The sequence below is a fragment of the Sabethes cyaneus genome, chromosome 3 (assembly GCF_943734655.1).
Source record: "Sabethes cyaneus chromosome 3, idSabCyanKW18_F2, whole genome shotgun sequence".
NCBI classification, from domain to species: domain Eukaryota; kingdom Metazoa; phylum Arthropoda; class Insecta; order Diptera; family Culicidae; genus Sabethes; species Sabethes cyaneus.
Genome location: NC_071355.1, coordinates 223699441 through 223715230, shown reverse-complemented (window position 1 = coordinate 223715230; position 15790 = coordinate 223699441).

The following is a 15790-nucleotide window of genomic DNA, read 5'->3' as shown; positions in this document are numbered from 1 at the left end:
AAAAGTTCAGTTTAATTTTCGATAAAGGTAAAAAAATTTCCCGTTACTCAATATATAAAAGTTAATGATTGTTTTAATATTTATTGTATATGTACTCATCATGGGCGTAGCGACGCAGGGAGGTTTTGGGGGTTCAAAGACAACCCCCCCCCTCAACTTACAGAGGGATGAAATGTGTGCATTGATTACATCGACATCACGACTTTTATCAGGCGGTATGTATAAGAATATGCAGGAATATGCAGGGTTAGAGCGGCTGCATCGTTCTCAGGAAACGCGAAATTTCTACCAGAAACTGAACGGATCCCGCAAAGGCTTTGTGCCGCGAGCCGAAATGTGTCGGGATAAGACTGGCAATATTCTGACGGACGATCGTGAGGTGACCGATAGGCGGAAGCAGCATTTCGACGAACACCTAAAAGGCGCCCAGCCGGAGAGCCATGGCAGCGGGGAAAGTGATTTCGGCGGTGCAACAAACGGGGAAGAGGTGCCAGCCCCAACGATAGGCGAAGTTAAGCAGGCCATCATGGAGCTAAAAAACAACAAGTCAGCTGGGAAAGATGGCATCGGAGCGAAGCTTATTAAAATGGAACCAGAAAAGCTGGTCTTTTGTCTACACCGACTAATTGTTAGAATTTGGGATACGGAACAGCAACCGGAGGAGTGGAAAGATGGGGTTATCTGCCCGAACTACAAAAAGGGCGACAAGTTGGACTGTGAAAACTATCGAGCTGTCCCAAATCATTTTCCAGCGACTATCACCAATTGCGAACAAATTTGTGGGAACTTATCAAGCCGGCTTCGTCGAAGGTCGGTCTACAACGGATCAAATATTTACACTGCGACACATTCTGCAAAAGGGCCGCGAATACAAAGTTTCCACGCACCATTTGTTTGTTGACTTTAAAGCCGCATATGGTACCATCGACCGGCAAGAGCTATGGACAATCATGGACGAGGACAGCTTCCCGAGGAAGCTCATCAAACTGATTAAATCTACGATGGATGGTACACAGTGCTGTGTTCGGATTTCGGGTGGATTGTCAAGTTCATTCAAATCATACAGAGGGCTTCGTCAAGGTGATGGTCTATGGTTTTCCTGCCTGCTGTTCAACATAACGTTGCAAGGTGTTATGAATCGAGCGGATATCAACACGCGAGGCATGATACTGAGCAAATCTATTCAATACGTGTGCTTTGCCGATGACATGAATATTGTCGGCAGGACATCTGTGGCGGTGCTTGAACAGTACACCAGGCTAAAGTGCGAAGCAGAAAAGATTGGGTGAAAGGTAAATACGTCTAAAACAAAGTTGACGAGGCCGAACGACGCCGCTTGGGCAGTAGCACACTGATCGACGGCGATGAGTTTAAGGTAGTCGACGAATTTGTCTACCTTGGCTCACTGGTAACGGCGGACAATGATACCAGCCGTGAGATTCGGAGGCGTATTATCAGCGGAAGTCGTTGGGCTCCACAAACAATTGCGGTCGAGCAGACTAAGTCCCCGTACAAAGTGCACCCTGTACAAGACGCTTATTAGACCGGTTGTGCTCTAAGGGCATGAAACATGGACAATGCTCGAGGAGGGCCTGCGAGTGCTCGGAGTTTTCGAACGACGAGTGCTAAGAACGCTCTTCGGTGGCGTACAGGAGAACGGAGTATGGAGGCGGAGAGGATGAACCATGAGCTCGCACAGCTCTATGGCGAACCCAGTATACAAAAGGTGGCTAAAGCTGCATGGATACGATGAGCAGAGCATGTTGCAAGAATACCGGACAACTTGGTTCGACACATGCACCTTCCAGCATTGGACAAAAGGTAGGAGTCACAACGACAACTTGTAAGCGTAGCTACCTATTACCCCCCCCCCCCCCCCATTCCCTTGCTAACTCTTCAATTGTAGAACCATCGTTTCAAAAAAATATTAAAAGTTCCATACCATTTAAAAACATTCGTAGCCTTATTTTCTACCACGAAAGTTGTTATTATGAATGGCTCGTATTTGGTACGAGAGCACATTCGTAGCACACTTCGCACCAGAACGCATTTAACGCACGGTTATCGTTTGGCATTGTTATGGACGTATCCACAATAATAATGAAATCTATTGATTTCAAAGTACGTACTATTGTAAATAATGAAGCATTGTCCAAGTGGAAATCCTCACTTCGTGATTGGTTGGAAAAGACGCCATCATAGTTTTATCGTGATTTTAGAAAAAAGTGGTTAAATTTCCTTGTCCCAAGTCGAAAATTCTTTACGAAGATCTAAACCTATCCAGCTTTTCATGAGCGGTAATAGCGGCTGCTGGGTACAGCTTTCTGAAGGGTACAGTTCGGTTTTGACATTGAATGCAGGAGCGGCTTCTACCGTTACTATGGAAGGCACTACGATTGTTTGCTGGTTGAAAGGAAAAATGTAAACATTGTTTAGTTTTTGCAGACCAGCCGAAATTTAGTAGAAGTTTAGAGGAATTTAGTTGAAGGGAAGTAAAATGGGAATGAATTGGTAAAATCTCTTCGACGTTTCTGATCACAATTATACATATAAAAAACCTATACTAAGCCGCAATCATTCTTTATAGAATGAGCAGCGTCATTGAAAAATATAATAAAAAGAAGTGAGCCAATAATGCAACCCTGCGGTACACCTGATTTATCTGCAAATGCAAAAAATAAGGGGTCTCCTGTATGGCATAATCATTTGGCATAGCACTGTTTGCCATAACGCCATTTGGCATAAATCCATTCAGTATGACGGTCTTTTAGCATAACTGATTTGTGACATAATTATTATTATCAGATTGTTTGTGTAGTGCTTGCTAACAAGAGGCAGTAATAGACTATTGTTGCATTGTAATTTATCAGAGACTAATTCTTGCGAGGACTAAGGAAAACCAACTCATAGTCGGTAAATCTAGTGAAACGAATAAAGCTAGACAGAGGTGACTTTCGACGGTGGGCCACCGGCAAACATCTGAATCATCTAGCAAAGTGACCATATGGTCATGAAATGATGTTTTAGGAATTATGCCAAATGGCACCTTATGATTATGCCAAACAGACGGCCTCCAAAATATGACATTTTCACAGAGTTAAAAATCGATTTTCAAAAACATACGCCGTTGAAAATTGAGTTGTTTAACTACAAACATATACTACAACGTATCAATGAATAGGAATTATTATACACTCAAGTCGCTTTTTACGCGCAGGATACGTCCCGCGTAAATCAAAACCGCGTAAATTCCGAAAACCGCGTAAAAAAAACCGCGTAAATTCCGAAAACCGCGTAAAAAAAACCAAAATTTCGCGTAAAAAAAACTGTGGATTTCAACACTACGCGAAAAAATAGACGTTTTGAGCACATCCGCGTAAATTCCGAAAACCGCGTAAAAACCGCGTAAATTCCGAAAACCGCGTAAAAAAACCGCGTAAATTCCGAAAACCGCGTAAAAATAGTCGCGTAAAAAACGCGTATAAAAACCGCGTAAAAAGCGACTTCAGTGTTTTTCAGAAGCATGATTTATTGCTTTACTTTTTTGATTATTTATTGTAAGAAACGTTCATAAATACATTTTGCAAGTCTTTGATTAAAACAAAACCTTGATGTAATCTAATAAGCGCAGTGCTAAGATGCAGCCAACCGTTCTCCACTTGAAGTATCAAAATATATGGACAAATCAACTAAGTAAACTGCCAGGAACCCATTCGCAGATGTAGCTCCAGTGACTTGCAATGATTAATTTTTACTACCCAAATTGCAGCCGTACCGTGTCACGTCAGTCGTCCGAAGCTGGAGAAACCGAATTAAAACTGTCATAAATGGTGCAGCCGTTTAATGGGCAATACGTACTCTCAATTGGAAACAACGACGCATGCTGGACGCTGGTCGCTTTGGGCCGGCTGGTTGGTTAAGGCTAAGCAACATTTTGCCATATTGGCTTATTTACCATGCAACAAAATGGTCCCGCATTCTAGCGTGAGTCACGTAAATGGCTATGCGCGTAGACGAGGCTAGTTTCTGACAGCTGTGTTTATTCGGGTTGGTTTACGTTGTTTCGTTTTTAGCACTGATTGTTGTTGTTCGAGTTTATTTTGCTGCCAATTTTGGTTAAATTGTAGATTGAGGTTGGGGTAATGTAGCGTGCCAAGACTCCTTCAGTTTTAACCAATATTTCAAAAACTACGCATTACCCACGCTTACTGAAAATTATTTCATCTAGGTTCAAACCGGCTTCTACTACACTATGCTATGTTTGAAATAAGAGCAGAGCGCGCAATTGATCATTTTACTTCTTTTTCACCACCCGATGCACAAACACTCAATCGTCAAATGACTGAAAAAACATAATTTTGACACCATAATCGGTTCGAATGGCTTTCGAGAAGCATAGGAAATCATAAATAATCTCACACGTCAGAGTGAGATTGCATTCACGTAAGACAAGAATAGCTGTGAAAAGGAAAACAGACACAAGCTGATGATGGATTAGGATTTCTGAACGCAAACACCGACCTTGCCGTTTCTCTCACGGTTAGTAACTGAACATTAGAGCGAAGTTGAAAACTTCAAAACAAATCGATTCTACGATCAGAAGAATATCTAAAAGTACAACAATAGCTTCAATTTCATAAATATTTCTTCTAGAGGTACAAACACCTTTAACATATAACACAATAAATTATTAAATATTTCTTTTCTTGTAAATCCATCTGTGCAATACGTTTGATTAGCTTACTCAGCAAAGATCCATAAGCAGCATAATTCTCCAAGAGTAAAGGCCACCTCGAACGGCTGCAGTGGGACGGCCCACGGGCGACGAAGTAGAAAATCGATTACCAAATGGGCCATATTACTTAAAATGGTTTTAAAACGTTAAATCGATCGATCAGTTGCCGCTCATTTGCATTCCATCTTTGGCCATATGGTAACCATTATGCTTTGGGCGATGGAACCCAACGCAAAGACTGGTGAGTTAGCTGGTTGTAAAATGGAATACAACAACCAACAACAACCAACGAACGGAGGAGGAAATTGATCTTTCGTCATAAGTGCAAGGATCTACACCATACTGATGCTTTTTGGCACCATACCACCATATGGACTTTAAACTTCGTGTGGGTTCTGATTTCATTCGGTTCGCTACCCAACAGAGTCGAATTTCAAGGACTCAACAATAACAAGCGAGGAAAAATACGTTCATATAGAAGAAGTGAACGGTTAAAGCAACCATTACAATTTCTGCAGTGCTTTAAAAATTTAGTTACAAACTTTCGCTACTTTTGCAATGTTTGACATTATCCAAATATACGATGCAATGCATCCGAAACTATTTTTTGTATCAAGAAATAAAAATAATAACTGCCTGGTGCAGCTTGTGCACATTAATCGGAGGCTAGAAATCCTGATCCAAAACCGTTTCTCGTTGAACAAGCAACGTAGTGGAGGGTTGTACCCATTGTGCATGCATTTTTCCATAAAATATAAACCATTCAATTTTACCTGCATCCGCTTGTCATGAAAAGTTCAACGCTTGTTGTGTCGGTGGGTGTTGAATCATTCATAAATGCAGAGGAAGGATTTGAAATAAATATGAAAACTATTTGAATGATTAATGGCATGAGATTTCAGCTTAATTGCACTGTCGTTCTTGGAGACTTGCGGGTTGGTTTTGTCAGCTCGTTTGCATGTAGGCACAATCGTCCGCTTAGATTGGAGGGAGGTTGTGCTCATGTTTACCTAAGCGTACAAATCAAATTGTTTTATCTACGGAACAGAAACGAAACACGCCTCGTTTCAATGAATCCATTGTGACGATACCGTACATAATAGCATCCGGCTTTCAATTGTAATCTTCAACTATTGATTCTATTAATTAAAAACTTTTCCTGGGTCGAATAGTGTATTCAGCTATTTTTAGACAAACGTGATTAGCATCATTCATGAAAAGTTTTTAAAGCAACAAAGAAGTCGAAACGATTAGGCTACATATCAGTGAGAGCGACGCTACGAGCGGGAAGCATTCAATTAAAATCGTCCTGATAACGCTCTGAGGCACGACGCAATGTAATAAATTATGCTTCTGAGACGTGCTAGTTCCTGTCCATTGATGTGCGGCTTATATTCGTCACTTTTACTCGAGTTTGTCTTGTATATTTACGCTGTAGGCATTCATTTGCATTCGACCGGAACTCAATTCTAACCGGCGGATGTTTTTGAAAGTCGGTTTGTATTCTACCTTTGCGGAAAGTATTATTTTCCTTGAATGAATAAATCAGGTCATCTAAACAAACCCTTATGGCTATCATACTGACATAACAAATCGGATAGTTTAAGCTTCGGTATATTGCGGTTCACACTTTTTCACACACCGCAGCCACCGCCACTAGTGATTTCGAGCCGGTAACCCGCCGAGGTAATTTTTCCCACGCAGATGACGGCGTCCAATATTTTGGATTCCAAATTTTGTTTTCTCGTACAATTGTCTTCAATGGGTGTCTCGCCATTGATAAAACTAGATCTTTTAAATAAACGTATATTCATGCCATTCCACATTAACATACACGCTGCTATCATCAAGCAGATTTCCGTCCACTAGTTGCTTTTTTTCGGACAAATTTAGTCTCATTATTTTATGTACCTGTAAATAAAAAAGAATAAACAGAGAAAAAGGTTAAGGACAGATAAGACAAATGCGTTTTTTATATTTATGGTCAAATAAAACAGACTGTGATAGCCCTAATCAGACACCCAAATAATGAAGATACTGAGGAACACAATAAAAAATGACCATATATTAAGACGGTAATGTCGTGTTAGTTGTTAAGCAACAAAGCAGTGCATGTGGCATGATATTATATCAGGAATTTGAACTACAGTACGATTAATAGTGAAACACCTTAGAATATTATTATTACATTTCATTGCTTATTTTCATCCTGAAACTCTAACCCTTAGCCACGGTAAAGCCGAGTGGATGAACGCCGAGACTCTTCGCTGTTTATCTAGGTTAATTATATAGACATAGAACTTCAAGAGTGACGAGGCATGCAAAGGTACAGAATGTCGGTATTTCGTGAGGTACCGAGAAGAACAAACAGAAACAGAGTGTTTCTTCTCTAAACTTCGTAAATGTTCTTCGACTTCTTGCACACTTTGAACGTAACGTTATTCCAAGAAAGAAAACATTAGCCTGCAGGCAACTAACTAAATGTCAACAAACCACGAAAAACACTTCAAACCATTCGAATGCATTCGTTGCTGGGTTGTTTGGGAAACCGGCCCTAATAGGATGGTCTATCTATATCGCATCGCCCGATCGGCTTTGTCAACGAACGTCAACGGATATGGGCAAAGCAATCAACCACACGCGCGCCCACAATATGAAATATGACAGAAAAAAAACCTTCGAATCGATAAGCGAATCTATGATCTATACAACACGGCGTGAGTGCGGTGCATTTTAAATGGTTTGTGAGATAACGATAAGTTTTATCGATTAATTGAACCAGCTTATCGGCCGGTCGTCCACACAAAGGGTGATACTCGAGAGCTTTGGACATTTTCGGTTTGCAATGGTAAATACAGGAAAAGCGATTTTGATGTTTTGATGATTAGACAACTTTGTCGCCGAAAGCATAAAATTATCCTTCACGATCATTCGAAAGCCCGACCACCTTTCCTCAAGTCATGACCGTCATTTCACAATATGGATCCGAAGCTTGTTTGCCTAGCCATTGAACGACAACGCCACAAACGACGCCTTTTCGGGTGAAACTCTAAACCGACGTTTATTGGAAACCATATTTTCCAGTTATTTCATCGTGATCAGCGCCGCAGCAGACACTTCGGCAAATCGAATCGCTTTACGCTTCAAAAGCGGTCCATTTTAGTCGTTGTTGGGCTCGATGTCATCGGCTGGCTATACAATTTGGAGGTAGCCGTTCAAGGCGCGTGACTGTTGCACGCGGAATCATTAAATTAACGCTAAGCCGAAATGGAATAGCGAATAATGATTTGCATAAATTTTCTCCGAAGATTCCGCTTCGAAATAAATGATCTCTATTAGAGCCAGCCGGATTGTCGTGGGTGTATGTGCTGCTTTGGGTGCGGGCCATCTCGGAGGATGCATGCCTATGAAAAGTATAACGTTCGTGGTTTCGACACGAATGGTAATGATAATAATGTTCCACCCTGATAGTTAGATGTCGGCTTACCGTTGGATAGATCGATGAATGAGATTGTAGAGTATCATGAATATTCCAATCGGTTTGGCGCGCGGAGGAGTGGTTCAATCGCTGAACTCGGACAGCTGTTGTGTCTTAAGTCACGTTCAAACGGATTGACATTTTGGAAAATAGTTTTGGTCGTTTGATCTGCGTAGATGCCTGTATCATTCCATATCCTAGCCCGTGGCGATGATTCATGGTATGGAGCCAACATTCGAAATTAAAATGTTAAGCTAACATGGTGCGGTAAGCATGCCTCATTAGCGATGTATTCGACCAGGCAACGAAAAGGTTAAAGTGAGTGCAGGAGCATTATAAACTCATTTTAATACAATACAATATTGCTGACATTTTACGTGTTGCACCCGGATCCATTTCTTTATGGCACCGCTCACATTGATTTGCGTAATACTTCCGCCGGATTTGTCATAAAACGTCTTATGTTGATTTTGGTTTTGCAACAATCCATAAGAATTACTTGCCAATTGGGCATTCAAATTTCCGTTTGGTTCATGTTGGTACTTTTTGTCACTCACTGCGTTAGAAGTTAGTGAAACAATATGCAACAGATTCGATAATTATAATGAAAAATGCTTGTGTTGTCCGTTCTGGCAACGATCCTCGTCAGCAAACTCGTCGTTTTGATGCTGTCCAATCCTGTTCCATCTTCTGCAAAAGTTTTTAAATATTAATTATCAATGTGCAGAAAAACGAATACATAAAGTTTTACTATTACTAAAAAAAAGAAAGAACTAACATGTATGTAGTTACAAATCAATACATACAGGAAAAACAGAGCTTTGTTTTATTTTCTTGATAGGCGATCGAGGTCTCGTGTTTCAGCATATTTTCGAATCGGTATTACAGTATAATACAGTAGGTATTATATCCAATGTATACTTCCGTTAGTACTTTTTAAGCTTTTCAATTCTTTTTCTACACAAAGAAATTCATTTTATTGAAAAATATTCTTTGTGATAACTGGTTGTCGTTCCTCAATACCAGACACAGAGCAACCCCTCCTATTTCGGACATCTAAATGTTTAGTTTGATTCCATATTTGGACCACATTTGACGAAAAAAAATCCTTCTACGTATCTGGTCAAATTTGAATGGTTACAGAGTTTTTAATCATCCTTAGTTTTCGGTTCTGTTTGCCTTAAAATACCTTTAGTACAAAAAGTATGCTATCTAGCTCGATTCTGTTGCTTTCATTCGAAAGCTAAGAAAATTTTGTACAAAAAATTGCCTTTAAACTTCATATTTCATGAAAGTTTGTAACTTTTCAGAAGCAAAAAACTTTGAAATGATTGTTTCTCAACGCAAATAGCTGACTTTTTAAACGCAAGGCGTTCATTCGAGTCTGTATCTCAAGGTGTTTTCATCAAATTACTACTACAAAAAGTATGATAATGTTGATTGCTTTTGTCTATCGATTTGAAGCTCTGGTATCGTTTTATAATTCGTTCTTTGGCGTGAAACGGCTATCTCCTTTAGTTTCGTCGCAATTTAATTTTAAACGCAACGTGTTAAGTGTTGAACTAGTATCTGAAAATTGCACGAATTCATACATCACGCATAGCACACTAGATCGCCGTGTGCGACGAACATGGTGTGACACGAATGAAAAACAATAACAGCAACAACAATGTTTTTCATAAATTGAGGGTTCGCCTCCACTTTTGCTTGCATAATTGCACAAACCTCAAGCCGCTTAGGCTAACTCGCAGGCAGCAACTCTTGTACCTGTAGTGTGGAAATGATGCGTTTTTACCCGAATCAACACGCTCCACACCTTCTAGTGTGACACGGGGCTGTGGCACGACTTCATTTATGCTTGTTATTTCTCACAATCCGCGAAATTTCATGATCAATCGCTGTCGCCACTTATTGATGCTGTTTCCTCGAAGCCTCGTTGAAAATAATGTTCCTTCTGGGAAGCGACGGTGCATTGTCGTAAAAGTTCTTGAATTAAATTATTATGTAATAAAACGAATACTGCTGGATTTGTATTTACTTGTATTAGGTAACCGTCGCGTCGGTCGGAAAATCTACAATTACAGAATTCTGCTGGGCTCTTGTTGCTACACAATTAGCAAAGCCATAGCGAAGTTGAATGTCCGCGCGTTGTTCCGGAAAATACATTTCGATGCCGCAATCGTTTTTAGGAACCTCCTAGAGAGATCAGAGAAGTCTGTATGTTTTCCAAACGCGTCAAACCGTGCCCGTCGCACGCGATGATCTAGCGTGCTATGCGTGATGAATGAATTCGTGCAGTTTTCTGATACTAATTCAGCACCGAACACGACACGTTTAAAATAAAATTGCAACGAAACTAAAGGAGATAGGCGTTTTACGTCAAAGAAGAAATTGTAGAACGGTACCTGATCTTTAAATTGGAAAACAAAAACAATCAGTTTTATCACACTTTTTTAGGAGAAATTTGATGAGAACACTTTGAGAAATGCTTATTTCAAAGTTGTTTGCTTTTGAAAAGTTACTTAATTTTATGAAGTAGGAAGATTTTAAATGAAAGCAACAGAACTGGGCTAGCTACCATACTTTTTGTACTAGGGCTAATTTAAGGCAAACAGCACCGAAAACTAAAAATGTTTAATAACTCTGTAATGATTGAGATACTGAAATACTGAGAATTTGCATCTAGCGGTTTTCGGGGCCGAGGAAGGTTCTTATGATGGTTAGAGACCCCTCCTCCCACTAAGAGGGGGGGGGGGGGCTCGCATACAAATGAAACACAAATTTCTGCATAACTCGAGAACTAATCAATCAATGGAACCAAATTTGGCATATGAAAGTCTTTGGAAGCAAGATTTTTTTCTATGATGAATTAAGACCCTCCCCATTTTAGGCTCCCCGAGCAGGAGCGAAGAGCAAAATAGTATCAACATGTGTTATTGGAAATCGAATAACTCATATCAAAATTTGGTCTTGTTTTGGCTGACATAGTTGGTAAAATAACAAAAAATAATTTCAAAATTTTACTCCTTTAAGGCCAAAAGAATAACTACTTGTGTTATTTGCATAACAAAGCAATAACATGACTGTATTTAGAGTTTAGAATAACATATTTTAGTATTATTAAGGTATTGAATAACAAATGCAATAGTATATGAGATATCTAAAAATCATTTTATAAAATATTTATAATCTAAAATCTCTTTAATCAATAAAAAAATTGTATGAAATATATCGAATGTCATTTCAAGGTCATAATATGCTATGATAACAAAATCAGTTATTAAGTTCATCTTACAACCATCGTTTTAAATATCTACTCAATAACAAAATGTGTTATCAATGAATCTCCATATCTGTCTAATAACAAAATAGGGTAACTGTGGGTAAGACGAACAGGTTAAGAAGAACATGTAATACAATACAGAGAGCTTATTATTTATAAAATCTAAATACAGTTTACTTCAGTTCAATATATTGTTTTCAAAAGCGGCTACTGAAATATTTAACAAAAAATGTTTTTCGATGTGTATTTTGCGTTTTAAAAATGGTCCGAAAAAATATACTTTTTTAGTGCTGCGGGTGAAACGGACAATGTGTGGGGGTAAGATGGACAGGTATTCGCCCCAACTGAGAGCATATTATTATTTTTGACCATTAACAAATTGTAATACGTAAAATATGTTGGTGTATCGTGCAAAAAGTGAAAGGGGCAGTTGCCCCCCCCCCCCGCTACCACCCAGTGGCAGACAATCAAAAATTGTTTGACAGCGGCAATATAAATAACAATTCTAAAATCTATTCCATGCCTGGCTGCTGCTAATTTGTTTGAAGTCCACATTTGCCGGTTAAATTTTCATTTATATGCATGAGATATTACTAAGAAGCAAAATCAACAATTTTATTATAATATGTTCACTGACCATCACCCACACTAGCAGTTGTCCATTTCACCCCATCATTATACATTTTTTTAAAGCGAATCACTTACAATTTTCAGTTTTTCTGTACTTTATCAAAATTTGAAAGTTCTAAATGATGATGGAAACGTTCAGACGTCATGAGATAGCAAGATGGTTGGATTCTCATCAAAATATTTACGAATTTTAATGCTTAACTGGTAGAATCAACCACCTGTCCGTCTTACCCACCCTGTTCGTCTTACCCACAGTTCCCCTATAGCATTATAACAGTTCGATATTGTTTTTATATTATTTTGCTCTTCGCTCCTGCTCGGGTCTGCTATACAAACTATATACAAATTTTCTCATAACTCGAGAACTAATCAAACAAATGGAACCAAATTTGGCATATGAAAGTTTTTGAGGGCATGAATTTTTTCTATGATGAATTAGGACCCCTCCCCATTTTAGGAGGGGGGGCTCCCATACAAATGAAATGCAAATTTTCTCATAACTCGAAAACTAATCAATCAAATGGAAACAAATTTGGCATGTGAAGGTTTTTGGAGGCAAGAATTTTTTATATGATGAATTAGGACCCCTTCCCTTTTTAGAAGGGGGTTTCTCATACAAATGAAATACAACTTTCTTCAATCAAGCAAATGGAACCAAATTTGGCATGTAGGGGATTTTGTAAGCAGGATTTTTTTGATGGTTTGAGACACCTCAAACACCATGTAGGGGAATAAGGACTCTCATACAAACTGAATTTTTTGCGTAACTCAAAAACTAATCCAACTCGAGAAATTTTAGACTCTTCCATAAAACATAATAGACAACAACAAGACCACCAAAAACCCCCCGCCAAAATCACCTCTGTTTAGGTTTATTTGTTTCCCTAGGTCTACTGACCTCTATTATTTTCCTTCAGTTGCGTCCGAACGAGCAACAACGACTAAGGAGAGGATCACCCCGAGGATCGAAATGGTACTTTCCACGAAGAGGTTTTCCGTGAAATGGTACATTCCGCGTAAGGATTTTCGCGAAATGGTATTCGGCGAAACGTTGTACAATCACGGGGAATATTTAAGTGCTATCCGCTTTATTTTATCTGGCTAAGTAACGGGTGGATTGTTTTCTACTTTACTGTGAGGAAAAAATGAAAATTTGTAAATTTAAATAGGTAGTTAAATTTAAAAGCTTTCATAGTGACGTAACCTGCAAAATGAATTATCTAAGGTGAAGCTCCTCAGAAACTTGCTAAACTCGAGATTGTGACGATTACGATTTACGTACAACGCATTTTAATTTGTGGCAATACGAAGTTTATCGGGTCAACTAGTGTTCAGCTTTCTAGAAAAAAATATAAAACACTAACGCCACGAACATGACATAACGGACTTTATTAAAGCTTTTGTAATTATAAAACAAATTAAATTTTGCGATAATTTTTCTGAGTATTATTAAAATTTTGATTCCAACATCATTACAAACGGTTTAGTGGTAGCTTTTGAAGCTATGATTTATTTAAAAAATCTAAAAAAAAAGGAAGAGAAAACTAGTTTTGAACAAAATCGGAGTATTTTCAAATTTAAATAGTGCTTTTTATGGAATAATTGTAAATAATTACATGGCTGAACACTTGAAAGCGGGCGGTGAACTTCTGCTGTCTGGTCAAAGCAACAACAAGAGTGTAATTACATTGATCATGTGGCATGTAACCTAACCTGCGCGCGTAATCTTGTGCGCGGCAGCCTGGTTGGTTGGTTGTGCTTGCTGGATGCCTAATATGGCTTAATGTGCAGAAGCCACCCTGGTTCGTCCAAATATAGGAACACACTAACGACATCAATCCTCGTACGACCAGTAGGCAATCCTAAGGAAATCTTCGCTCAAATAATATTTCACACCACTTACGACAAGATTCATTTGCTGTGATTAAGAAAAACATTTTTTTTTCAAGCCTGCTTTCGAAGGTTTGCGAAACTAATGAACAGCTGTGCTCCTTCAAATGACTCGATCTCGTAGTCATTAGCATACAATTGAGTTGAGAAACTGCGCTACCTCCATTTATAACTAAAAATCTAACTAAACATATCTGACACTCGGAAAGTTTGCTTGACAGGGCCATATGGCAGAATAAACAGCGATTATTAATAGTCTTTCTTCATTCACACTATCCCCTAACTCAGGACTAGAGCTTGTGATAGCTAAAAGCCCACCTACTAATCTTGCCTCTTTTGGTGTTTGTTGGAGTGTGGCCACCCAGGTTGAAACTGGCGGAAAACTGTCGCCTTTCCTTTGAACTTCGTGATATATTAGTGTGACATTATTGTTGAGCAAGCCTGCTTCCCGAATTTCAACAAAACACCTGGTCTTCAATAATAATAATAAAAAGTTGAGAAGGACGACTATTAATCAGCGAATTTTACAAATGATGATCTTCAATACGCTTATATTTATGAGAAATGCAAAAATAACAGGATTATGCATCGGCGATTACTGCGCCGGCTGCCGGCTCGACAGCTCGACTAAGACCTGTGTAAGATTGGTTTAGCCTCTAAAGTGGTGGAATCTGTACAAGCCGAAAACAGGAAACCAGTTCTCGGTCAGAATTTATTTTACTTTAGCACCTCTCTCGGTGAGTTCGCTTTCCAGTCGGCACACTTCAAAGAACGAAAAGCTTGCGTTTTACGAACTTTTTCCCTTTCTCGAAAAGCGATTTCAGTCGATCCAGCAGATGTTCTCAACTCGTTCTCGATACCATAATAGATAGGCACCAGCACAGACGGAATAGGTTTTATGGAGTAGATAAGCGAATGAAAATGCTTTGGTGGCTAAAAATAATCTGATGTTGATATTTTTTTAAACCGGATTAAGATTTTAGGCATTACTTAATTGTATAATAATGGGAGCTCATACTGAAAAGCTTCCACGGCCAAAATAATTCTAATAAACAGTTTAAACACTTTGCGAAATTTTAAAGATTTACTTGATATTTTACCCTTTACTACCACGTCTTGAAACAGAATATATTTTTAATGCAGCGCATCCTGAATACAGTCCCGTGCCGTCAAATAAGCCCTCCAGTTCGATTGGCTCGGGTGCATGTCCAATTGGTAATGTATAGAATATTATTCCTCTATGGCGTGAAATTGGATCTCTACGTGGGTTTGCTGCGAACGAAGATCGCCGCCTGACTGGAAGCCTCAAAAGGTAAGGCAAGATGATCAAGCTGGATTGAACTTCGTAAGATCGCAGAGATTGAACTTTTGTTATTTTTTCCATTTTAGTCTGGCCAGGATGACAAGATGAGAAGATTCGCCATGGTTGGAATTATTTCTCACCCTGCGGATGAATCGTGTACGCAGTTACTGGATTTTCTTTACGATGTGCGATGATCCATAGAAAAGAGAAAAATTAAGAAGTGACAACCGCACTAAACTGATGCTGGATTAGGTAAGAATAGCTCGCACTGTCAGTGATTGCGAAGGTGTCGACGAAGAAGAAGGAACAAACTGATGAACATTAAGTGGCCACGGCCAGGTTTGGCACATGAATGGATTTTGAGTGAGCTTTTGTGGTTTTGTATTAATTTGATTTCATCGTGATTTGAGCGGTTCACGACTGACTGTAACGTCTCTCATTGGATGGAATGGCTTTTTTCAGTTCTAGTCA